A 23,025-nucleotide genomic window follows, 5' to 3' on the forward strand; every position below is an offset into this window, starting at 1 on the left:
CTACTGCATTTGAAGATGAGTTTTTCAGCTGTAAAAATGCTCTAACACTGAAAAATGCTGCAAAACAATGCAAAGTACGGCTATCTGGCCTTTATTAGCATTTTTGAGCCTCAAGCTTTTGTGTGCGTATAGTTTTGCTAAAAAAATTTTTTTGAAAAACACTAAAAAACCTGACAAAACTCACATTTTTAATGTGACATTCTACAGCTACTGTCGTTTTATAGTGTTCAGTGTGCATGAGGCCTTAGAAGTGAGTGTAAAACAAATGATGAGCTTGGACGAATATGTATTAATCTAAATAAACACTACATTTTTAAAGTTAAACTCTAGGTAAACAGATACATTACATAGCCTAAATACCTAATAAGTTTCCTGATTTACCTGTAAAAATACTGTATTTCTGTCCATCATTTGCTAAGATTTACACTGCCTTCCAGACAGAACAGTCCGGTTGGTGAGCTGACTTTTCTCTATTACAGATATGCAATCCAGCATGGACACCTCCCTGTCTCCAGCCTTTGTCTGGACAGTGAGGGAGCAACAGCAAACTAATGAAGTAATCTGTCTGCTTTCCATCTCTCAGCAAGATACTTGTCCGTACGTGTGCAAGCAGTACACGTGATTGGCTCCTAGTGTGGCCCCTTCCTCTCTCACTATAGTGCACATGCAATAAAAGGAGGATGATAAAAATACAGTCTGATGATTACACTTGTTGCCCTTAAAAATACATTTCCCTATTTTAGTTGCATTTGCACATCTTTTTTTTATATACATCTGGTTAGGTTTAACTATGGGTATACTTTACCAAATATATGTCAACCTATCAATGTTTTTTTTAAATTTCATGTTGGCATGGTAACACTTTCTTACCTATGGTCAATCCATTCAGAATCTTCCTCCAGATTCACAGGGACACAAGGTGCTGAGTGCATACTTGTAACTTTTGGTGGAATGGGATGTTCATTGATTTTACAATCCTCTGGACGATAATTGATATAGGGTCTGAGATTAAAAATCCCATTTCAGTCTTTGCAGATGACACCAAGCTGTGCAGTGGAATAACGTCCTTACAGGATGTCTCCAATTTACAAGCTGATCTCAATGCACTGTTTAATTGGGCAACTATGTGGCAAATGAAGTTTAATGTTGATAAATGTAAGGTTATGCACTTGGGAGCTAAGAATATGCATTCATCATACATGCTAGGGGGGTACAACTGGGGGAATCAATGATGGAGAAGGATCTGGGAGTTCTGGTAGATCACAAGCTTAAAGCGGAGCTCCACCCAAAAGGGGAAGTTCTGCTTTAAGGACTGCTCCCCTTCTCCCCATTAAGGATTGGCACCTTTGGGGAGCGGGTACCCGAATTTGACAGGTACCTGTTCCCACTTCTGGTCCTATCGCCTAGGCGATCAGAAGCGGACGGTGTCCCCCCTCCCTCCCTTCCTGTAGTCTTTTGGGACATGTGACAGGTCCCAGAAGACTACAGGACCATTCACAAAGCGCAGCGCTACTCGCACATGCGCAGTGGGTGCATGGCTGTGAATCCGCAAGCAGTCACAGCCGGGTACCCACACTGAAGATGCTGGCCTCCTGGAATACAGGACGGCCGGTGAAACGAGCTGTGGGGGGACTGAGGGACAGGTAAGTGGCTGTTTTTTAAAAGTCAGCAGCTATGGTTTTTGTGGCTGCTGACTTTTATTTTTTGATAGGTCGAGTGGAATTCCGCTTTAATAATGGCATGCATTGCCAAGCTGTGGTTTCTAAAGCAAGCAAATTCCTCTCTTGTATTAAAAGAGGTATAGATTTCAGAGAGAGAGATTTTACCCCTGTACAAATCATTAGTAAGACTGGACTATGCAGTTCAGTTTTGGGCACAAATTCACAAAAATAACATTGGGGAATTTGAGAAAGGTTGTACATCAGTAGCAGAAACGTCAAAAATAATTTTAGATATTCTAGCTCCTGTGCATAATTTTGGACTAGCTTATAGGCATCAACTATTTTTGTGCAAACACACTCAAATCTGCTCTTCTCTGCTATTTTAAATTGATAAGAGAAGGTGGTACCGAAAGCCTTGTTCCTGAAAATCATAGAGATAAGCTCTTCTTTACTTTCAACATAATATGCTTTAGCAATAAATAGTCTTGCAGCATTTAGGAATCGACTACGTTTTCTTTTTTCTGTATAATGTTCATATTTCCTATGTTAAAACCTCTACTCAAAATTGTCTTAATCAGTGAGATCTTTTACACTTCAAGCTATTAAAGACATGGTAATGTCTCCATATATTCCAAAGAGACAATATATTCCATAGCAAATGGAAGAACCAGTACTGACAATTTTTTGCCGGCACCTCAACTGAAGAGTGTAACATCATGTAACATCTACTGTCACAAGACTGACCTAACAATCCCCAAGGACATTATAAAGCCAGTGCCCAAACCAAAATAAAATGGGAATAGCATCCTATACCACATTGTTTTACAGAAATACAGATATGATGGTCACTTTGTAATGCACATTTTACAGAATATGAAGTTGTAAGGTGATGCTTGAGTAATTAAATATCCAGAAGTTAAGCCAACTCTAGAAGGCTACATTCACACTGGTGATTGAACCAGGTACGAATTGCAGTGACAGGAATTTTCCACACATCCATTGATCACTGCAGGTAATCGATGGTTGTGCGTACAGCTCCATGTTTGGAGTGCCATTAAGGCTGAAGTGCATACAAACACACATCAAACATTTAAGTGCAATGTGGAATTGGTGCGATTCTTCTCGCGATTCCAAATTGCCTAAATGTACACAGGCCTTACAACATAACTATGAAGAAATTTAAAGTGTATCTAAAGACATAAATCTAATATATTGCAGCTTGTAATGACTACATTAGTTTTCTTTTTAGGTTTTTTTACCTGGTAATCTTTGGAATAACACTTTCTGTTCCTTCATTTCTACGTTTTTTTCTTCACTGTATCTATAGGGCAGCCATGGTTGTCATGCAGGCTGGACTTCAAACATGCCTGCTTTTGTTCATCTCCATTACCCTAGGTTCACACTACTGTGGGCCGTGTGGCCTGCCCACTTGAGTGGGCTGCTGTGCCTATTCATCCCACAGAATAAACATGCGGTTTCCCTGTGGTTCCAGCACCCACAAACACATTGCGGATTGAGATGCATGAGCATGTCATGAAGAATGAATGGCAGCCCCACATATCTCATAAGAGTAGTGCAATTTGGCTGCAGGTGGTTGCGGGTGCAGGAGTGGGTGCGGGTCCAGCATCCGCAACCAGCCCACAGACTGCGGGCAAGCACAAACCTAGCCTTACATGGAGGATTCATAGGTCTGGTAGTTTACACAATAAAGATAAGGTTTTTGTGGCAAGTTTAAAGCTCACAGGAAGTGACAAGGACACTGCATTTCTAGCAAGATCAACAAGTATTTCTTGTATCTGTTGAAAATGTTAGCCTGAAAAGTGAAAACTAATGTAACCACCATATGTAAAGACTTGCAAGCAATGTATATTTTTTTTGTTTTTGGAGACAAATTCATTCAAAGGAGTTGTGCTATCTCAGAAGTGTAGAACAAAAGACTTAACTGGAGTCAGGAAACAGACCACTTGGCACAACTTAAATGCCGCCCCCATAAAAGACGTAGCAAAGCTGGCACAGTTCCAATAGTATGGGCACACAAATTTGATAACAGAAGACACACTGCCCAAACTTGATTGGGTTAAAAAAAATAAAATGGCATAGAGGTGCCGGACCTGAAGCTTGGCTTTCTTCAGATGCATCTTAGCAGTGGTCCTTCTCAGATGTACAGAGGACACACTCAAGTTGAGGAGTTTATGTGAACAAAAAGGACTATGTGCACTGTCCATTATTCATGTATTAAGCTGTGTGATAGCTCTGATGAAGGGGGATTTTTTGGCGCCAGTAACGTATTGGATACCTCTTTCTACTGGTTGTGACTTTACCATCAAGAATAAAAGATAGGTAGATAGATGGACTTTTGAAGTTGATTCATCAGTGCTTGTTCCCTTCTGTCCATGCAAACTTACTTGGGGTCCTACATAATAGGGAGGCTTATTTTGAAAAGAACAAATAATATTAGGATGCAGCAAACAACCAAAGTCTAGTCTGGAATTGAACAATGACACTGGCTAAAAACTAAGTGAACTGGCAGGTTTTTGGCAACTCCTCAACACCACAAGAGGAACAAGTAAGCAAGTTATTGCATGCAATATTCAACAAGGAGAGTGCAAACCCCTTATAATGATATTAGTCATCTGTCTCTGAGAAATACCAACCTTTATGTGACTTAACTCTCCAGAAGCTACTAAAAAATTAAATAACAGTTCTGGTTGCACAAACATTTTAAAGAGATTATTAATCTTAAAAAAACAAAAACAATATAAAAGTCAGCAGCTCCAAATACTGTAGTTGCTGACTTTTAAATATACAACACTTAAATAGGTTGATCCAGTTTAAAAAAATGACATATAATATATTTAACTCTAGCCAGGCTGCAAAAAATATACCCGGCAGTCTCTTCTAATTGCTGGCACGGTGGGGACCTCATGACAGACTTTCTACACATATTTTGGCACTGCCAGCAAATATGTACTTTTTGGGAAGAAGTTCTGGGCTTCCTACATTCTCTGACCACCATTACTATTCCCCAATATGTGCCTATTGGGATTTGGCAATGCTCTGGCTAAGACTACACTGTGTGAAAAATTATTAGGCAAGTGAGTATTTTGACCATGTCTCTGAGCACTGAACACCTTGTACTTCTGGGCACTCCAGGTATGTTACAGTTCTGGAATATGACAGCACTGAAGGATAATGGGTTCCTGGTAGATTCACGTTTGATTCTTCTCAAATCTTTGGCAGTTAATTTGAGTCTTTTTTGTCAACACGTTTCTTGTGACCCTGTTGACTATTTGCAACAAAATGTTTGATGGTTCTGTGATCATGCCCCAATATTTTAGCAATTTTAAGAGTGCTGCATCCCTCTAAAAGAATTTTTACAATTTTTGACTTTTCAGAGTCAGTTAAATCTCTTTTTTGGCCCATTTTGCCTGAGGAAAAAGAAGCTGTCTAATAATTATGCACACCTTGATATAGGGTGTTGATCTCCTTAAGCCACACCCTCCCTCATTACAGAAATACACATCACCTTAAAAACAATGCTTAAAAACAATAAGCATTCAAGTTTATACAGCTTGGAGTTGGAAAATTTGCATACAAATTATGATTTGGTCAAAAAACTCACTTGCCTAATAATTGTAGACACAGTGTAGAGCGATCAGAACATTGCTTGGTTTAATCACTTTTCTACATCAGGAAGGCTATAGTTTTGAAATGGAAGACTGAGCACCCTCCCTCTTTGAATCAATGGAAGGCACTTGTCAACTCTGTTATACCTTCACATAAGTTAACGTACCTATCTAGGGGATGCCCTAAAATATTCAACAAAATTTGGGACATATGGTTCGAGTCCTCTTCTAGGACTGATGGAGACACCTCATAAGGGGAAATAATGTGTGATAACCTAAGGGGAAGGGGAGGATATTCAACAGTTGTGAACACATCCATATCCAAGCAGCTGAACACACTATATATAGGGAAGGTTTGTTTGTGTTTGCCTTACTCGGAAAACCCCCCAATTACTATTAGAATGTTGGGTCCAGGATTATGTGTCATCTTCCAGCTTCTGGGAATATGTGTTTCTTCTCTCCACTGGCTTGGATATGTAACAATTTGGGCACTCCTATATGTCATGCTTTTTAACCCAAAATTAAAGTGAATTTAAATTTTAGCTATTCCGGGGCTTGTGACTGTATTGACTTCCACAGGGTTGGGAGCGCTCCTTTATTTGTTGTTTTGTACTATTAGAATGTGTCTACTCTGGAGGATTACTCCAACACGGATGACTGGTATGACTGCCTTGATCACCCATCCATAGAATCTTTTAAAAAATAAATAAACTACGCTTACCTATTCTAGAATCCAGTGCCATCACCAATTTTTCACCAGCCTTCAGGTCCTTGGTTACAACATGTTACTAAGGAAATCCAGATGTGACTCCTAGCATCTTTCCAGCCGGCTTCTCACTGCACATGCTGCACTTTGTGAATTTACCTGCAGCCTCCTGGGACATGTCTCAGGTTATGGGGGGGGGTATTCGCTCTGATTACCTGCCCCTCCCTCTTAGATTGTAAGCTCCAAGGAGCAAGGCCCTCAAATCCCTCTTGTATTGAACTGTATTGTTGCTGTATTGTCTCCCGTTATATTGTAAAGCGCTGAGCAGACTGTTGGCGCTATATAAATCCTGTATAATATTAATAATTACCTAGGTAAAACTAGGTACCCACTCCTTCCCCCCCAAAAAAACCTCCAAAAGTGAGAGAGGAGGGGGGAAGGAAGTGTTAAAGGGTGAAGTTCCCCTTTAAATAAAGTTAGCGTATCACTTTGAAACCTGTAGTGCATGAATAATCTTAGTTTTCTACTATTGGACATTTTAAACTTATGTTGTTAAGCCAATGTGCCACAAACAGTTATTGTTTACAGATGGTTAAAGTAAATGGGAGCTTCCATTTACTTCTGAAATCACAAATCAGGAAAGGCAGAAAATGGGCAGAGCTCCTAATCTACATATTCTTTCTGAAGATAGTCAGCAAAACAGCCAAGCAACTAGCATTTTCAAAATGAAGGGTATGCAATGGCAGTCTTCTTGTTTACGTTATGGCAAGTTTTCTTTAAATTACTCAGCAGCAAAAGAATGAAAAGGTCTACATAATTTATCCCTAGGTAATCTGAAAGCCTGCAATTGTGCGTAATTATGTATGTTTTTTCTTGGAGCTTTTAGGTTTCTTCTCCTCTTCCTGATTTCTAATGCTTTGAGCTATGAAACAACAAGATCAATGTATTATGAAAAAAAATCAAAAGCAAACAGTATTTTCAGCTCAAGCACTGACTAACCTCTGCGTTGATGAATCAGATTTCTGCAAGCATTCTCAATAAAGCCTTCTCATCATTGAACAGCTCAGTATTGGACTTAGAAGTCTCCAGATCTGAACTTGAGTCTTCTTCTACTGCTCTGGACACAGATCAAGCCTTTTGTGCTAATGATAGGTTGTAAATAAAACCAACAGTTTAAAAAGTTCAATCAATACAGTTTCCCAGGTAGATATGTGTCCCATTTAGACCTCGTTCACATGGGCATTTTTCAGCGTACACCTGTGCAAAGGGCATTGTTTGCCCTCATGGGATGCACGTGGGACACAACGGTTGCATGGACACAACTACTGCTCCCATTATGACATCCATGTGGGTACATGTCCCCGAATGCAGACAGTGAGCCCTTAGCCTCCATTCACACCTAGTAAGCATGTAATGTAGTAAGCGCTTATACATGATTTTTTTTGCTTGTTTTTGCATGTGCATACACAAGTTTTTTTAAGTGTTTTACAAGCATTTTTGTACTTGTATGCAAACTCCTGGGTAGGAAGAGAGGAAGAGGACTACAAAGAACAGTTGGTATGTGCAACAACTAAGGCGAAAACAATCATGTTACGTGTTTACAGTCACTTCCATTGCAGTCTCTGGAGCCAAGAACATGTAACAAAGTTCCAAAAAACTTCCAGTAGCTAGCTTAAAGTTACAGAGTGTAGAGCCTGTATTGAAGAGAATGTGATTCCTATTGCTAAGCACTGTCTTGCGTAGGCTTAAGCATCCCATAGATTATGTAATTTTCTTTCTCTCTTTCCACCACAGGTAGAAGGAAAGAAAATTGCTTGATTCCCTCATCGACACAGTCAATGTTGATGGGGGAATGCCTCTCACAGCACATTTGTGTTCAGCAAAACACAATGATCACTGCTGGCGGCTATAGTTGCCAGCAGTTATCCCATGAAAAAGGCTGATTGAATGACTTCAGTAAAACCAGCCTGCCCATAGATGGATCAAATCTTGGCCAGTCTCTGATGAACCGGCAGAGATTTGATCCATTTATTGCTGGCTTTAAGCAAAAAAAAAAAAACATACATAAATGATGAGCTGTAAATGGGGCTTAAGATATTATATAAAATTAAAGCATTGTTCTGAAAAACCAAAGGTCAAGACCCAAATTGAGTTGTGGATGTGTTTGTGATGGGTCACCACATGATTGTGTAGTAAATGCAGTCTAGTTTGTCCAAGAACACAATCAGTAGTGAGAGATACAATTCACTTTATCTATGCTTTGAATCTTATACTTCTGCTCAGCTGTGGCCTATAAATAATTTTGTAATGTACCATGTTCATTACTACGGGATGACATGAAATATGATTGACAGCAAAGACAGAGAGACTGGGGTACTACAGAGCATTCAAAGCAGAAGGCAGTGGGAGAATTGGAGGGATTTATACAGGCAAGGTATATGTAACACTGCTTAAGAGCACAAACTGAAATTTACATACAGGTGAATGACTCAGAGTAGTGAACCCTGCCCCTCTCTCCCTCTCCTTCCAAGGTTTACGTCAGAGAAAGAGTGCCTGAAAGGAGGCATCTGCTGCTATACTGTCTCTGTACAAAACTCATGGGGGAATTTATCAAAACTGGAGCAGTCAGAATCTGGTGCAGTTGTGCATAGCAACCAATTAGCTTCTATCTTCATTTTGTTCAGATTTTTTTTTTTTAGATAACAAACCTGTCATACTTACCTGCTCTATGCAATGGTTTTGCACAGAGCAGCCCCGACCCTGCTCTTCTTGGGTCCTCCGCCTGGAGCTCCTGGTCCCTCTCTCCTGCCAAGTGTCCCCAGAGTAAGCAGCTTGCTATGGGGCACCTGAGCAAGCTCGCTCCTGAGCCACTGTTTTGTGTGTCCATTCACACACATGGCTTGGCCCGCTCCCCCCCAATCACTCCTCATTTGTTCACTGGCTGTGATTGACAGTAGTGGGAGCCAATAGTGACCTGCTGCTCTCTCAGCCAAAGAGGAGGGAGAGACCCCGTAGAGCAGAAGCTCTTGTGCACATCGCATGTGGCTCAGGTAAATATTGGAATATTGGGGGGGAGGGTAGCTGCTGCACACAGAAGGTTTTTTACCTTCATGAATAGAATGCACGAAGGTAAACAACCTTGAGCCTTTATAACAAGTTTAAGCTATGAAAATGAAAGAAAACTGACTGGTTGACAGGCACAGCTGCTCATACACACACCAAAAGCAAGTATAAAACTATGATATAAAAACTTAGAAACATTAAAGTTGGCCCAAACCAATGACAGTATACCTACATGTTTGTATTTGTAGCAAACATTTTTTCATGATCCTTTAAACAGTACACCTGCCTAATTCACATGACAGATGTTTAACCCTTTGATACCCAAATATCTTTAGAACAAATGTATAGCACATACTTTTCATTTTACACTTCAGAGAATAAAAAGGTTAGACATGTCAAAGATATTGCATATATTATGAATGATGGAAAAAGAAAATAAACTTACAAACAGCTGGTGTGGGCACATTCCAGTGGCTATCATCATAAAAAAGGCAAAATCTGTATGCGGTCCCACACACGTTCCAGACCTCCTGTTTCCGAGCAATTTCAGCCAAATCTGCTCAGAGTTTGGCCCTAGTGCAACATCAACAAACATGAAACAATGGAAGTGCAAAAAGATGTAATAAAGAATTATATAATATAATGACATACAATATAGTATTTCCTCCAATAATGTTCTTGATTTGACAAAATATAGATCAGTAGAAATAACAATAATAATAATAATAATAATAATAATAATAGAACCATAAAAAATGTTTGGATAATGAAGTAGAACTTCACCCAAAAGGAGAAGTTACGTTCTGCCTCCTACTCCCCCCCCCTAATCCTTGACATTTGGAAAAACACATTTTTTGCCTTCTCAACAGGGTAGCTGTCCGCTGATCCCAGATGGATGACAGGTCCATGTCAGCTCCGCCAAAGTCATAGTCCGCTGTTCTTTATGGGCAATCGGATGTAAACAGACCACCTGTCCATTCGCATCCGACTATCATCTGATTAAATCCACTAGATGGATGGGGAATGGTTCCTCCATCCATCTGTTTTTAGCGGATCGGATGCAGGAGGGTGTAAATGGACACATGGAGGTTTACATCTGCCTCTCCATAGAGAACAATGGATGGTCCGATCGGGTCCATCTGAAAAATGGACAGGCGAACCCAATTTGTCCGCCTGTGTGAAAGGGGCCTGAAGGTGGTCCGCCTGCTTCATCAGTTCAGTCACGTTTTTTCGGATCAGTCAACATCAGTTTTATACATATGTCTACATTTCCCTTCAGTTCCATTTGTCATTCATCTATATCTTATTATAATCTGTTTGCCATCTGTTTACACCCATTTATGTTTAACAGCCATTTACATCTGTCTTTCGTCTGTTCTGTTTTTTTTTTTTTTAATGGAACAAAAAAAGGATCCAAAACAGTCGTTGATAGATGCAGATGTAAACATTCTTAAAACAAACTTCAAATAAAATTCAACTAGTGTATGGTTGGATTAAAGTGTAAGTTTACTCATTCAAAAAAAAAGAAGAAAGTTGAACTAACACCCTACAACCTCCACACCTTGCCGGTCCCTGTTGCACTTACCTCTGTGGGTGATTAGTTGTCACTGCCCAAGCAGCCGGTGCAGTGGTCCAGGGATCTGAAAGCCCTGCTCTTTCTCCCCATCTTTCCAACAGGGCAAAGTGGCTAAGTGCCAGCGTGTGACCCGTTGGAATCACTCTAATCCATCCCAGAAGCCCCAAGGATACATGGGGAAGAAGAAGAGGGCTTTCAATACCCAGGGCTGTTGCACTATCCGCATGGGCAGTGACAGCTAATCACTCACACAGGTAAGTACAGAGGGGACTGGGGGAGGGGGGTGTGCAGAGTGCACAGTGTTAAATCATTTTTCCATTTTTTTGAAAAGGTGAACTTCCACTTTAAGTAAACTCTGGGGACTGGTTGAAAAGAGGTCCCAAATAAATCAGTGTTTTACAGTTCTTCTAAAATTCCCCTATAACTCTTCGACAAGCAAATCGCATAGCACTGTCGATCAGCCACAGAATAAGGGTTACAGAACAGGACAAAATAATGGCCTTTGAAACTGAACTGAAGAAGACAAGGCAGAGTGTACCTGCCTCAATCACCACCTTTGCAGTCTAATATTCACTACAAAACAGAATCCATGTTACAGTGAGCAGTACAGTAGAACACGGCACCTGTGATTACCATCTGAGTGGCCAAATACACGATAAAAATCAGAGAAACAGCAAGCATTTTCCTGATCCTATTAATGGAACATCCAAAGTTGTTTTGTAATTAGCTAACAAAGAAAAAATGCAATTTCAACTCATTTATTAGGTAGCCCCTTCTAATACAGCACACAGCATGTGCAAATCATAATAGCTCTGAAACATACAGCGAGATCTGTCAACTTCAAATTATTGATGCACGCTGCGGCAAGTTGATTGCATTTTAATTCCAGTGAGAGATGAGCAAGTTCAATCAGCACAGGAATTCTGTAAATAAATAACAATTCAAAGTAAATTATTATGGCTTAATAAAAAAGAAACAGCAAATAAAGTGGGTCGGTAAATTCTGTACAAAAAAAAAAAAAAATTTTTGGTATTATACTGAATTATACCATATCCGTTAAAGAGCTTTAAGTAAATATAAATCGCGTGTGGGCAGTGATAAGCATTAAAGAGCAGCTCTACTTTTGTGAAAAAATATAGCAATTAAAAAAAATACAGTATATAGCATAGTATAAGGGCAAACCAGATATAGTGGATGCAGGGTCCTGGGTTTAGTAACACCTTACTTTCATGTAATAAGCTAAACAAATGTTCTATAAAACTCAGTTTTGTCACAATTTTGGAAATTTATCTTGTGTTCATTGAGATATTGATTAAAATCTTACTTTTCAAAAGAGGTGTATTCATTTATGCTAAGCACTGTATAAGGTGTCCCCATCAGAGTGCAACTTTACATAAGGTGCCCCCAGCAGTGTGCCTCCTTACATCAAGTGCTCCTATCAGAGTACCTAATTACATCAGGTACCCCTATCAGAGTGCCCCCATAAGTCAGGAACCACAAACAGAATACCCTCATATATCAGTTGCCCCCATACATTAGTCGTCCCCATCAGAGTGCCTTGATACATTTGGTTCTCCGATCAGTGTGCCCCATGTATCAGCTGCCCCATCAGAATGTCCCCATACATCAGGTGCCCCTATAGATCAAGTGCCCCCATACATCAGTTTCCCCCATCAGTGTCTCCGGTACAGATCTGGACCATGGTCCACCATTTACTGAAGGCTGATGTAGATTAAAGTAGTGGCAGTTGAAATGTATTTATGTCACACAATATTTGCATTACTGTTTATAAAATCTAAATTTTTAATCAAAATAACACATGAAATAAATGTATTCCTTCAAAATTGTCCATTGGCAACACTTGTAAAGCCTTTACTGTTCCTCATTTTAGAGTTAACAGTGAATGGTGGCCCTAGAATTATAACCATTACTGTAATGTGCACAGCAATGCCGAATGTGTGTCATTTTCAAGTGCATGTGTAGCTGACACACACATTTGAATTGTGTGTACATGTATGTGGAAGTGGGGGAGTTAGAATTTTGCGTTTTTTTTACATTTTTTTATTAAACTTTAATATTTAAAACTTAAAGCGGAGTTCCACTCACCCTGTACAAAAATAAAAGTCAGTTACCTATCCCTCGGTCCCGCAGTGTGCCCCCCCACAGCCTGTTTCACAGGCCATCCTGTATTTCAGGAGGCCAGCATCTTCAGTGCATCTCACAGCACCTGGCTGTGCAGCTTGTGGCTGCGTGAGTAGAGCTGCGCTTTATGAATGGTCCTGTAGTCTTCTTGGACCTGTCACGTGTCCCAAAAGACTACAGGGAGGGAGGACACCTTCCGCTTCCGATCGCCTAGGAGATCGGACTGGAAGTGGGAGCGGGTACCTGTCAAATTCGGGTACCCGCCCCCCCCAAAGGTGCCAATCCTTAATGAGGAACGGGGGAGCAATCCTTAAAGCGGAGCTTCCGCTTTTGCATAGAGCTCCACTTTAAGTGATAAAACTAAGTGCTTTTGAAAATTTTCACAAAGCACAGAGAAAGATTTTCAGGGTGAAATAGTTTTATATATGTTTGTCATGTCAGTGTTTGCTAAAAAAAATGTTTCTCTCCACACATAACACTCAATCCACTATATATTCAATACCTAGTTATAATGATTGTTACCTGCCATAGTTACCATTATTTTCAGCAATGATACCCAATAGGTTCAGTTCACTGATCTATGATGCATGTGGTGTTTGCTACAATGATCGCCATGTTATATCAATTCTTGTTGGTTACCATCATTCAAAACAATGGTTAATTTGTCTTAAAATAGCAATCATTATCTCAAATTATACAGTATTTACATGTATTATAGCTTAACCCTTTTGCTGCCAGGTCTGCATGGTTTACGGACCTACAGCACAGTTTCCAGCTGGTCAGGTCCATATGTTCTATGGACCAGACATTCCTCCTTCTACTATAAACTCATGGTCAGTGACCATGAGCTTACAGCAGAACTGTTCAGCAGACTCTGCTGAACAAGTTAATAGCGCTGATTAGCAGCTAACAAGCTGCTGATCAGAGTTAATAACCTAAAATGTGACCCCCCCACAACCTGCTACTGCTTCTCTGCCTCTCACCCACTGCTTCCTGCTGCACCTCCACATCCTTGCCACTAGCTGCTAAACTGCCCCCTACTAAACAATATGGTAGTGTGACCAGAGCACCCCTACCCAAGGAAAGGAGGTTATTAAATGATCCACGCGGAGTAATATGGGTTCAAAGATTACAAACAGTATTTTATTCGATCACATGGATCATAGGGAGGTTAAACATGAGCACGGTGTACATATCAAACAATTAAAATCATTTTAAAAGCACTTGGCGTCCTCATTTCTGGGTCATTTTGGCAAGTAGAATACCATATAAGGCAATGTAAGGTAGTGGTGTGGCTTTGGTTCTAGGTTTCCATAGATCTCCAGCTTGTATTAGGATAAACCATATATTCGGTAAGTATATTTTCAGTATGAGCCAGGGTGTGTAGAATAGCCTTCTGGCCCGTGGAAACTGGAACATAAAAATAGAAATAAGTATATATGAAGATGTAGGAGTTAATCCCAGCTAAGCCCCACCAGACCTCCCTGTAAAGTGGTCAGTGAACATTTCATTACCTTCTCAGTTGTAAGCCTGTCATACCCGCTTCTCAATTATAGAGACTTCCTGGGTAGCCACCCCAAGTGAAAAAAAAGTCCACAGTACCAAATGATTCTGGGGATATATATAAAAATTATAATATGGAACACAAAGCATCAATTAAACCCTGAAAACAGAACCAAAATATGGGTATATTACCATCAATGAGGATCAAGAGGACTCCCGTCGACTTGAAATAGGATCAGGTCCTTGATGCTTGTTTAAAGATGCATATGGGGGTGGGAAGCCAGGTGGTCTCAACACATATAATATAGCAGTAGCAGGCCGTGAGTACCTGAGTCTATAGACCCAATGAAGGCTTTCCAAAAGTTACTCACTCTGAGAAATATAAAGCGGTTTATATAGGATTTGGCTTTGTCACAGCAAACCGTGCCTCAATAGGATTGCATGTGTATATACATATATTTTTAATCCTCTAAAGAGGATTTCCAAAAGATTCCCCGAAAAAATAGGGTAAATTAGGCACATATAGTATACCCTCTTAACTCCATATATGCTCTATGAGTCTAAACAGCAGTGAGCTAAAATAACTTGCCACCGGTGGAAGATATATTCCCATGGGGGATTGCCGTTTGCGGACCGCTGTAATAGTAGCCTTATGGTAGTTTTCAGAGGGCCTCGTGCCTTCCTAGCAGGGAGCTGTGACACCGCCGTTCCTTCCCACCTCGTGGGCGCCGCACCCTATGAAGACGCCGAGTGTAGTGACGTCATTATGTTGACGCGTTTCGTCCGCCAATCACCGCAGACTTCGTCAGAACTGGGAGGGGACTTCATTCCTTTGCCTTATATAGTGCACTAATTGCATACCAGCGAGTCTCCATGTCGCCCTCTTGTGTTCAAAAAATATCACTACATTCAAAAAATCAAATATCCTTTTTAAAGATGATCTGGTTCACTTTAGTATGGTCCCTCTTCTTTATTACCAGCAGTCAATTTAAAATTTAAATACATGCTTTTTAATTCACTTTTGATTTTTTGAATGTAGTGATATTTTTTGAACACAAGAGGGCGACATGGAGACTCGCTGGTATGCAATTAGTGCACTATATAAGGCAAAGGAATGAAGTCCCCTCCCAGTTCTGACGAAGTCTGCGGTGATTGGCGGACGAAACGCGTCAACGTAATGACGTCACTACGCTCGGCGTCTTCATAGGGTGCGGCGCCCACGAGGTGGGAAGGAACGGCGGTGTCACAGCTCCCTGCTAGGAAGGCACGAAGCCCTCTGAAAACTACCATAAGGCTACTATTACAGCGGTCCGCAAACGGCAATCCCCCATGGGAATATATCTTCCACCGGTGGCAAGTTATTTTAGCTCACTGCTGTTTAGACTCATAGAGCATATATGGAGTTAAGAGGGTATACTATATGTGCCTAATTTACCCTATTTTTTTGGGGAATCTTTTGGAAATCCTCTTTAGAGGATTAAAAATATATGTATATACACATGCAATCCTATTGAGGCACGGTTTGCTGTGACAAAGCCATATCCCATATAAACCGCTTTATTTTTCTCAGAGTGAGTAACTTTTGGAAAGCCTTCATTGGGTCTATAGACTCAGGTACTCACGGCCTGCTACATACATATTATATGTGTTGGGAATTACGTATTGAGACCACCTGGCTTCCCACCCCCATATGCATCTTTAAACAAGCATCAAGGACCTGATCCTATTTCAAGTCGACGGGAGTCCTCTTGATCCTCATTGATGGTAATATACCCATATTTTGGTTCTGTTTTCAGGGTTTAATTGATGCTTTGTGTTCCATATTATAATTTTTATATATATCCCCAGAATCATTTGGTACTGTGGACTTTTTTTCACTTGGGGTGGCTACCCAGGAAGTCTCTACAATTGAGAAGCGGGTATGACAGGCTTACAACTGAGAAGGTAATGAAGTGTTCACTGACCACTTTACAGGGAGGTCTGGTGGGGCTTAGCTGGGATTAACTCCTACATCTTCATATATACTTATTTCTATTTTTATGTTCCAGTTTCCACGGGCCAGAAGGCTATTCTACACACCCTGGCTCATACTGAAAATATACTTACCGAATATATGGTTTATCCTAATACAAGCTGGAGATCTATGGAAACCTAGAACCAAAGCCACACCACTACCTTACATTGCCTTATATGGTATTCTACTTGCCAAAATGACCCAGAAATGAGGACGCCAAGTGCTTTTAAAATGATTTTAATTGTTTGATATGTACACCGTGCTCATGTTTAACCTCCCTATGATCCATGTGATCGAATAAAATACTGTTTGTAATCTTTGAACCCATATTACTCCGCGTGGATCATTTAATAACCTCCTTTCCTTGGGTAGGGGTGCTCTGGTCACACTACCATATTGTTTAGTATGCAATTCTTTTTGGGTTTATGGATCCACACTTACATGTTAAGTGAGTCGGAGATATGATTATGACACTAGCTATCAGTGTCATTATAGGTGGCTTCCCTTAGTCTATTTTTGTGATATATTTCCTTAAAGGTTATTAGAACCTGTTCTGCCACCTTTCTGGAGGTTTTGATTTTGTTTAAACATCTGCACGGTATACATTGACTGCTGGATAAATAATATTCTTTGACCAAATCCATACGATAGGTCCTATTCCCCTTCTCTGTTCTGGGAGGGGAGAATATTAGGGGGAGAAATGGCTTACCAGATCAATGAGGAGATGGATGCTGAAATTAGATCAGCATTCACAAAGAACTTTGACCCTCGGGTAGAGGGAAATGAGGGGGACATGAAGACCAGGTTCAAACTACATAAGAAACTAACTACTAAATATCTGAATAGAAAGTAGGATATTACATCCCTTGAATCTTACATAGAGAGAGGGATCATTCCCAGGGGATTAAAAGAAAGAGTAATTCCAGCTGAACATCTCCACACCCCCAGATTCCTGGAAGGGTGGAAAGAGGTTCGTATAAAGCATGGCATAGAGATCATGCGATTAATTGTGGAAGAAGAGAAGGTTCAGCTGAATGAACCCTCTAATGAAATTGATGAGAGTGCGAAATCACTTGATCCCTTGAAGAATGATCCCGAATTCGAAAAACATAATGACTTCCTTAGAAAAGAGATTGAAAAAATACAAAAAAATCTGAAATTTACGAAACAACAGAAATTTAGAAGAGATCTAGAGGATTGGGAGAAAGGTGAGATATTCGATCTATCAAACAGCAGAGGTAGGAGTCGATCAAAACGCAAAAAACACTACTCTAGGAACAATAGACAATATTCGTCAATGAGTGAGGATGATGATGAAATTAATAAGAGATCTGTTAGTTTTTTAGAGGAAAAAACGGTCAGCGAAAACCAGGGGATACTAAAGCAGACAAACAAACTAACAAACGGGACAAAGGAAGAAAGAAATACCACGGCTGCCCAGAAATTACCCAATCAAAATCGAACCAGAAGTCACAAGAGGTAAAGGCCAATTCAGAAGAGGGAACTAATGATCTTAAGGTAATTAATCTTTCTAAGTTTGTGCTGAAAAAAAGACATCATGATCTATTACGGAAAGGCTTGACTTTTTCCCCTATGGATAAAATGGACCTCTTTGAGGTTTATAAAGATCTAAATCTATTTTTGAGAAAGATCCTTTTAAGAATTCCATATTTATCTAGAGAAGAACTAAATCCATATGACCTTAACTCAGAGAGGGAACAACAGGCACTGGGTGACCTCATAAGTCTTCTTGAGGAGACCTCTATGAGTGGGGAGACTGCGGAGGAAGATGGCTCAGGCAAATGGAAAAGACACACTAGACTTAAAACTCCATCTAGAAGAATGCCTAATATTAGGGAAAATAAATGGTTAAGTACTTTTTTAGACTTAGTACATGATGATCTTGGCAAAATCAACTGGACAATGAGGAACCCTGATAACCTGACTAAAGGTGAAAGAACAGCCCTTAGGGAACTCAAGAACGCTAAAAATATTGTGATTAAAAAAAGTGATAAAGGGGGAAATGTAGTACTACTAGAGAGCGTGGAATATGAAAAGGAGGTACTTAGACAGCTGAAGGACCTCAACACATATCGTAAATTACATACCAATCCTTTCCCCAAAATTGTTGTTGCCCTGAATAAGAAAGTGGAATTGGCACGTGAAGCAAATCTTTTAACCAAACAGGAATGTGACATGTTGACAGTTGAAGTTTTTAATATCCCCACCTTCTACGTAATCCCAAAAATACATAAAAATCCTACTCAACCACCGGGACGCCCCATAGTATCTGCTATTGGTGGTCCGCTGGAATTAATAGGTAGATTTGTGGATGACCTAATTAAGGATCTGGTCTTGGGACTTAGATCCTATGTAAGGGATACGGGAGATGTGCTGAAAAAGATTCTAAATGTAAAAGTACCTAAGGGTGCACTTCTGGTGGGTATTGATGTAGAATCATTATATACCTCCATCCCACACATTTGGGGATGGAGAGCTGTGGCCTATTTTTTGGAGACATACTTCCCTGAGATGGAGGCTCAGAATGAATTTATATTGGACCTGCTGGAATTTATGCTGACACATAATTGCTTTCAGTTTTTGGGTTCTTTCTACCAGCAAATATGCGGTACCTCCATGGGAGCACCATGGGCCCCAGCATTTGCATGTCTACATCTAGGCCTATGGGAAGAGGAGTGGGTATATCCCTCCACTCCCTATAAGCAACATGCAAAACAATGGCTACGATATATTGATGATGTCCTGATGGTCTGGGATGGAGGTATGGACCAGTTGGAAAAATTCATGGAATTAGTAAATGAGAATGATAGAAATATCAAACTTACTTATACAGTAGATAAAGAGGTAATAACATTTTTGGATCTATCAATCTCAATACAAGGTAATAAACTAGCCACTAAAACGTTTAGGAAGGAAACAGCGGCGAATACACTCTTACATGCTAATAGTTATCATCCTAGGAGCTTAAAACAGGGAATACCTATCGGTCAGTTTCAGAGAATAAGAAGGAATTGTACAGAAGAAGCCCAATACAGAAATGAATCTATTCAGCTCTATAAGAGATTTAGAGAGAGAGGCTACTCACATAGAACCTTAAGAAGAGCGAAAAGAAGAGCTCTTGGTAAAACAAGAGAGGAGCTCATAAATAAATCTAAACCAAAGATTGAGGCGAATTCGGTAAATCAACCGATAAGATTTATAACTAAATTTGGACAACAATGGGGGGAAGTCAAGAAGGCCCTGGACTCTCACTGGCACTTACTAACTCAAAACCCACAGATAGCAAGAGTGGTAGGTGAGAGCCCACAAATGGTAGCAAAAAGAGCTCGGAATCTTAATGACATACTAGTACAATCAGAGTTTCAGAGGGCTCCAAAAAGGAATTGGTTAACTAGGAGGACAGGCCTATGTGGTATGTTCCCATGTGGCCACTGTCAAATTTGTCCATTTGTACATAAGTCTAATCAGTTCTCTAATAACGATAAATCCAAGGTGTTTCAGATACGAAGTTTCATTAATTGCTCTAGCAGTAGAATAATATATATGATAGAATGTCCATGTAAGAAGATGTATATAGGAAAAATGAAAAAGAACCTCAGAACTAGAATTGGTGAACATCTGAGAGATATTAGGAATGAGAATAGGAACGTAGGGAAGGGAGAAAAAGAGAACCCACTGGCACAACATTTTAGAGAAGTACATGGGGGGAAAACAGAAGGCTTAAAAGTGAAAGGGATCTTTCTGCTGAATATTTCAGCTCGACGGGGTGACTTTGACAAAGTCCTCCTACAAAAAGAAAAATTTTGGATTTATACCCTGGGTGCACTTGTCCCATACGGACTAAATACAGAACTCAACTTTAAAGTTTTTATAAACTGAGTTTTTTGGAATCCTTATTATCCTTTGAGCTATAGCCTGCATTGAGTTATTATGTATGGGAAGGAAATATGGACGTACCTGGATAGAGTATGAGTCTAACCCCGGGGCCCTCTCTCTTTTCCCTATCATAGACTGAATTCTTACCATAATTAGAATAATATTGAAATTAGGATCTTGAACCTGGTCTTGATGATCCACCCCTTGAATTACAATGACTACCTTTCTCTATTATCCTTTTTAAAGATGATCTGGTTCACTTTAATATGGTCCCTCTTCTTTATTACCAGCAGTCAATTTAAAATTTAAATACATGCTTTTTAATTCACTTTTGATTTTTTGAATGTAGTGATATTTTCTGAACACAAGAGGGCGACATGGAGACTCGCTGGTATGCAATTAGTGCACTATATAAGGCAAAGGAATGAAGTCCCCTCCCAGTTCTGACGAAGTCTGCGGTGATTGGCGGACGAAACGCGTCAACGTGATGACTTCACTACGCTCGGCGTCTTCATAGGGTGCGGCGCCCACGAGGTGGGAAGGAACGGCGGTGTCACAGCTCCCTGCTAGGAAGGCACGAGGCCCTCTGAAAACTACCATAAGGCTACTATTACAGCGGTCCGCAAACGGCAATCCCCCATGGGAATATATCTTCCACCGGTGGCAAGTTATTTTAGCTCACTGCTGTTTAGACTCATAGAGCATATATGGAGTTAAGAGGGTATACTATATGTGCCTAATTTACCCTATTTTTTCGGGGAATCTTTTGGAAATCCTCTTTAGAGGATTAAAAATATATGTATATACACATGCAATCCTATTGAGGCACGGTTTGCTGTGACAAAGCCATATCCCATATAAACCGCTTTATTTTTCTCAGAGTGAGTAACTTTTGGAAAGCCTTCATTGGGTCTATAGACTCAGGTACTCACGGCCTGCTACATACATATTATATGTGTTGGGAATTACGTATTGAGACCACCTGGCTTCCCACCCCCATATGCATCTTTAAACAAGCATCAAGGACCTGATCCTATTTCAAGTCGACGGGAGTCCTCTTGATCCTCATTGATGGTAATATACCCATATTTTGGTTCTGTTTTCAGGGTTTAATTGATGCTTTGTGTTCCATATTATAATTTTTATATATATCCCCAGAATCATTTGGTACTGTGGACTTTTTTCACTTGGGGTGGCTACCCAGGAAGTCTCTACAATTGAGAAGCGGGTATGACAGGCTTACAACTGAGAAGGTAATGAAGTGTTCACTGACCACTTTACAGGGAGGTCTGGTGGGGCTTAGCTGGGATTAACTCCTACATCTTCATATATACTTATTTCTATTTTTATGTTCCAGTTTCCACGGGCCAGAAGGCTATTCTACACACCCTGGCTCATACTGAAAATATACTTACCGAATATATGGTTTATCCTAATACAAGCTGGAGATCTATGGAAACCTAGAACCAAAGCCACACCACTACCTTACATTGCCTTATATGGTATTCTACTTGCCAAAATGACCCAGAAATGAGGACGCCAAGTGCTTTTAAAATGATTTTAATTGTTTGATATGTACACCGTGCTCATGTTTAACCTCCCTATGATCCATGTGATCGAATAAAATACTGTTTGTAATCTTTGAACCCATATTACTCCGCGTGGATCATTTAATAACCTCCTTTCCTTGGGTAGGGGTGCTCTGGTCACACTACCATATTGTTTAGTATGCAATTCTTTTTGGGTTTATGGATCCACACTTACATGTTAAGTGAGTCGGAGATATGATTATGACACTAGCTATCAGTGTCATTATAGGTGGCTTCCCTTAGTCTATTTTTGTGATAAACTGCCCCCTACCATACTGTCCCCTTCCTTTTCCACCAATCCCCCCCAGCACCGATCCCCTGTTGCTCAGATCCCCTGTGGGTTTTTTTTTTTTTTTTAAAAAGCATTTATTACATTAGTATCAGTAAGGGGCTGATTTACTAAAACCGGAGAATGCAAAATCTGGTGCAGCTCTGTATAAAAACCAATCAACATCCAGTTTTTTTTTCTTGACAAAGCTTAACTGACCAAGCTGAGGTTAGAAGCTGATTGGCTACAATGCACAGCTGTACCATATTTTGTACTCACTAGGTTTAGCAAATCAACTCCAATGGCTCTTTCCATCATCACAGCCAAGACTGTTTTTTTAATCGAATTATGCTATTACCTATCATAATGGAGTCAAGTGAATATAGTTAAATGAAACTCAACCTCTATTAAAATAACTGTACCTTGACCATGATACATGATCAGCGTGCTTGATCTCATATATGATTCCTCCTATCTAATCCACAATCACTTCAAGACATCCAAACGCATGTCCATGGTAAGGGGCTGTGATAACTGCCCTTTATGTAGCATAGTGATCATCCCAAATAAGAGATGATATGCAAAGTGCAATAGCCCTTAGCAAGCAGTTCCAGATCAGCAAGAGCCAATGTTAAAGCCTATGCCCTGTTCACATTATTCAAACATTTGGGAGATTCTGCTAATTGCAAAATCATTCAGTTACTTTAAAAATTCATGACACTAAAAGAACCAAGAACAAAATAAGTAATTAAACTTACTTTTCAGATGTGGATAAGGATAAAGCAGGTTCCTGAGCTACAACCACAAGTTGATAAATTTTGCTTAGACTTGTAAAAATGTCCTTTGTTGTCAAAGAGCTGTTTAATTGCCTAAGTGAGAAAATATAGAGCAGGTGACATTGGACAGGACAAATTTTCATGCTCACTACCATTACTGCAAAACAGTCCACCCTAGCTACCAGTGCAAAACCAATTTCTAAG

At 40.1% G+C, this 23,025-nt stretch overlaps 1 pseudogene; it reads right to left on the reverse strand.

Annotated features, from left to right (window-relative positions):
- Nucleotides 1–23,025, reverse strand: part of LOC149451694 (uncharacterized) — a 203,539-nt pseudogene that overhangs the window by 152,218 nt on the left and 28,296 nt on the right.

This window comes from Staurois parvus, unplaced genomic scaffold (genome assembly GCF_062004578.1).
Source record: "Staurois parvus isolate SC_StPar_1 unplaced genomic scaffold, SC_StPar_1.0 ptg000525l, whole genome shotgun sequence".
Lineage (NCBI taxonomy): Eukaryota > Metazoa > Chordata > Amphibia > Anura > Ranidae > Staurois > Staurois parvus.